Source organism: Elephantulus edwardii, unplaced genomic scaffold, assembly GCF_000299155.1.
Source record: "Elephantulus edwardii isolate Elephantulus edwardi_28Jun2011 unplaced genomic scaffold, EleEdw1.0 scaffold00039, whole genome shotgun sequence".
NCBI lineage: Eukaryota > Metazoa > Chordata > Mammalia > Macroscelidea > Macroscelididae > Elephantulus > Elephantulus edwardii.
In genome coordinates, this window is record NW_006399789.1 from 12921967 (window position 1) to 12926416 (window position 4450).

Below are 4450 nucleotides of genomic sequence, written 5' to 3' on the forward strand. Positions count from 1 at the left end.
CTTTGAGCTTTATTTATACCTGTTCCAGGTCATCATTTTCAGCAAACAAGGTTGCATCATTAGTATATTACAGGTTATTTATGAGTTTTCCTCAAATCTTAATGTTCTTCAAGCAATCTGTGTCCTTGGTTTATTTGCTCATCACACAGATTAAATAGGTATGATGAAAGGATAAAACCATAATACAAAACTTTCCTGCTTTTAAATCCTATCTCTGTTTTAAAAACTACCCCTTGGTCTGTATAATTATTCCTCATGAACACCATTGAGTTCTCTAGAGTTGCCATAGCATCCCTGGTGGCATAGTCAAGAAAGTGTTTTGCTGTTAATCAAAAGATTAACAGTTTAAATCCACCAGATGCTTTCTGAAAGAGCATAAGACAATATGCTTCCAGGAAAAATGGTTCCCTGGAAACCCAATGGAGTCATTCTCTCTGTCCTGTAGAATGACTCTTGAGTCAGAATTGGCTCAATGGATTTGGGACATTTTTTCTATTGGTTTTGGTTTGGAATTATTGTTCATTGCAATTTTATGCATACTCTATTATGATATATCCAGTTCAAATAAAGGTAATGGTCGTGCTCTACTAATCAATCAAGGATTTATAGTATCATATCTATCACAATGCCTCTGAAAACCAGCTATCAGTCAATTCTGACTTAACAGCAGAGAACAACATCTACAATATCTAGCCCTTTGAGCTGGAATAATCCACAGACTTGATGAGCTCAAGCCTCCTACATTTTGTTTAATTCATTGATAAAAATGCTGAATATTTAAGTTCTATAAGTCAGTGGATAGTTCCCTCAGGATAAATTAAATCACAAATATTTATTGAGTATCTAAAACTTTTGCTCTAATTGGAATGCAAAAAATGAACTCTATCACATGGTAGCTGTTAATAGCAAGGATAATAGTAGCAAACTGAATGATTATGTTTGTCTTTAGCTCTAAGTCCATTGATATGATAAATACCTTTTTGTTCAACTTTAAGTTCATGTTATCAAAATGTAACATTTCTCATTCTTTCAATTTACTAAGTGCTTGTTACATGATAGGCTTTAGAAATAAATAAAATATAATCTGTAGTCTTTTTTATCTAAATTTTTATCCTAAAAATATTACCAAGAGGTTTTTTATAATAAGGTCTTCTATGACTGTCAGCTTAGTATGGTTTCAACCACAAAATTTTTCAAAAGACAGATATGGCTTATGAGGAACAAGAATAACTCTCAAATTCAGTATGATACTTGTCGTTATCTCATACTCTAACTTATTTAGAAAGTCCTCAATTACAACCCTCCCTTCTGGCTTGCATACTGCTTTTCTAATTCTTTATTTTCTTCCTGGTCTTTTCTTGTTTAATTTTTATGAATTCCCTCCTCTCCATATCATCCAAGGACTTCTAATTCTCATTTATGTTGAACTGTTTGTTCATTTATTGCCCTAACATTGATACTTTCAAATGGGTATGCACTAAAAATATCAAACACACTGGCTTCAACCCTCCATTAGATTTGTGAGACATAAATAATAATGGAAGGAGACTGTCCACCTTTTTTCCACTGAGACAAATAAGAAAGCAGCAATATTTATTTCTCTCTAATATTTCTGTATTTCACAGACAAATAAAAATATTATAATGTGCTATTAAATGGGCTTTGAAAATAGAAAGGAAAAAATTGGTCAGCATTTCTCAAGCTGAACGAACTGAAACACAAATCCTAGCCTCAAGTTGCAATACTTAAAAGATATGATGGGCAAAATCTTGAATGAGTGTGGAACCATCAAAAATAGATTGAAGACTCTCTTATTCATCCGCTCAAGATGCAGAAAGGAAAAAAGTCAAGGGTTGGTGGCCCAGGATTGGAGAGGGTTCAGGTATGTTATTGCTCATAGATTCATATGAGTCGTACTTGACAGTACTTGACAAGAACAACCATATGATCAAAGAGCAACAGTAATGAAGGAAGAAGCTGCACTGAAGGCATTGACAAAAAATAAGGCCCGAGAATTGGTGAGATACCAACTGACATCTTTCTAACAAATGCAGCCCTGGATATGCTCACCATCCAATACCAGAAAATGTGAAGGTAGTTATCTCATTGACTGATTAGAAGGGAACCATATTTTTTCCCATACCCAAGATTGGTGATTCAAAAGCATGTGGAAATTATCAAACAATACCTTTAATATCATATGTAAGCAAATAATGAAGATCATTTAGAAAATGGCTAGAACCAGCATCTTTGAGGTGCACTTTTGTTTCTTCACCACCTGGGATCTTCACTGAGCAAACATGTCCAAGGGCCCAGTGTTTGGCATTGATCTTGGCACCACCTACTCCTTTTTAGGGGTCTTCCAGCATGGGAAAGTGGAGATCATTGCAAAATGATCAAGGCAACCAGACCACCCCAAGCTGTTGCAGTTACCAGTACTGAATAATTGACTGGTGATGGCAAAGGCTCAAGTTGCAGTGAAATACACTAATACAATATTCTATGCTAAAAATCTCATTGGGTGAAGATTTGATGATTGTGTTGTGTAGTCTGATATGAAACACTGGCCCTTCATAGTGGTGAATGATGCAGGGAGGCCCAAGGTCTAGGTGGAATACAATAGACAGTTAAAAAGTTTCTATACACAGAAGTTGTCATCTGTTTTTCACAAAGATGCAGGAAATTACAGAAATCTACCCTGGGGGAAAAAAGTTACAGTGCCATTGTCACTGTACCAGCTTACTTCAATGACTCTCAGTGTCAGGCGACCAAAGATGCTGAACCATTGCTGGCCTCCATGTCCTCTAAATCATTAATGATCCAATTCTACTGCTATTGCTTATGGTTTAGACAGAAAGGTTGGTGCTGAAAGGATAGTGCAGATCTTTGACTTAGGAGGTGGCACTTTTCATGTGTCAATCCTCACCATTGAAGACAGGATAATTGAGGTCAAGTCTACAGCTGGAGACACTCACTTAGGTGGAGAAGACTTTTTTTTATTGTTAACCATTTCATTGCAGAGTTCAAGTGCAAGCATAAGAAAGACATCAGTGAAATCAGGAGGGCTGTCAGATGCCTCCGCACTGCTTGTCAGTGTGTAGAGCACACACTTTCTTCCAGCACCAAGGCCAGTATTGAGATTGGTCCTTCATCTGAGGGAATCAATCGACTTCTATACTTCCATTACCCAAGCCCACTTTGAAGACTTGAATGCTGATCTTTTCCGTGGCACGCTGGACCCTGTAGAGAAAGCCCTGAGGGAGGCCAAGTTGGACAAGTCATAGATCCATGATATTGCCTGGTGGGTAGTTCTACCAGAATTCCTAAGCTTCAGAAACTTCTTGAGGATTTCTTCAATGAAAATGACTTAAACAAGAGCATCAGTTTAGATGAGGCTGTTGCTTATGGTACAGCTGTCCAGGCAGCCATTCTCTCTGGAGGCAAATCTGAAAATGTTCAACATTTGCTGCTTCTGGATGTCACTCCACCTTCCTTTGGTGTTGAAACTGCTGACAGAGTCACAACTGTCCTCATCAATCATACTACTACCATTCTACCAGGCAGACACAGACCTTCACGACCTGCTCAAACAACCAGCCTGGTGTACTCATTCAGGTCTATGAAGGTGAGTGTACCATGACCAGAGATAACAACCTGAGGGGAAAGGTTGAACTCACTGGCATACCACCTGCACTTCATGATACCCCTCAGATTAAAGCCATCTTTGATACAGATGTCAATAGTATCCTTAATGTTTTGCATTAGGAAAGAAAACAAGATTAACATCATTAATGAGAAGGGCGGCTTGAGTAAAAATGACAACAACTGAATGGTCCAGGAGGCTGAGAAGTAAAAGTTGAAGATAAGAAGAAAAGAGATAAAGTGTCTTCTAAGAATTCCCTTGAATCTTATGCATTTATATGAAAGCAGCAGTTGAAAATAAAAAGGTTCAAGGCCAGGTCAATTATGAGGATAGAAGATCTTTGACAAGTGACAATGAAATTATCAACTGGCTTGATAAGACTCTGACAGCTGAAAGGAGGGATCTGAGCATCAGCAGAAGGAGCCGGAGAAGGTCTGCAACCCCCTCATCACCAAGCTGTGAAAGAGTACTGGAGGCAAGCCCAGGGGCTTCCCTGGTGGTGGAGTTCCTCCATATGTGGGTGCCTCTGCTGGACTCACCATTGACGAGATTAGCAAAGCCAATATGAATACTTTAGCATTCTTTCATCGTTAAAAATGTTGAAGGACTCAAATTTATAGCACACTGCAGTTTAAAAGTTCAAACTGCTAGACTAAATTTCTGGGAACTCTCAATACTTGAATATGGAATGTGCATAGGGGAAGGAACTAACAATGCACTTTATTATCACTATAAGTGGAAAATGCAATGTCTCAAATAAAGATGTATTTACAATTACTAGCACTTTAAAAAATGGCTAGAACCATA

General features: G+C 37.9%; 1 pseudogene; it reads left to right on the forward strand.

Annotated features, from left to right (window-relative positions):
* The first annotated feature begins 2300 nt into the window (after positions 1-2300).
* LOC102868750 lies at positions 2301-4105 on the forward strand (annotated as a pseudogene).
* Positions 4106-4450: the final 345 nt, after the last annotated feature.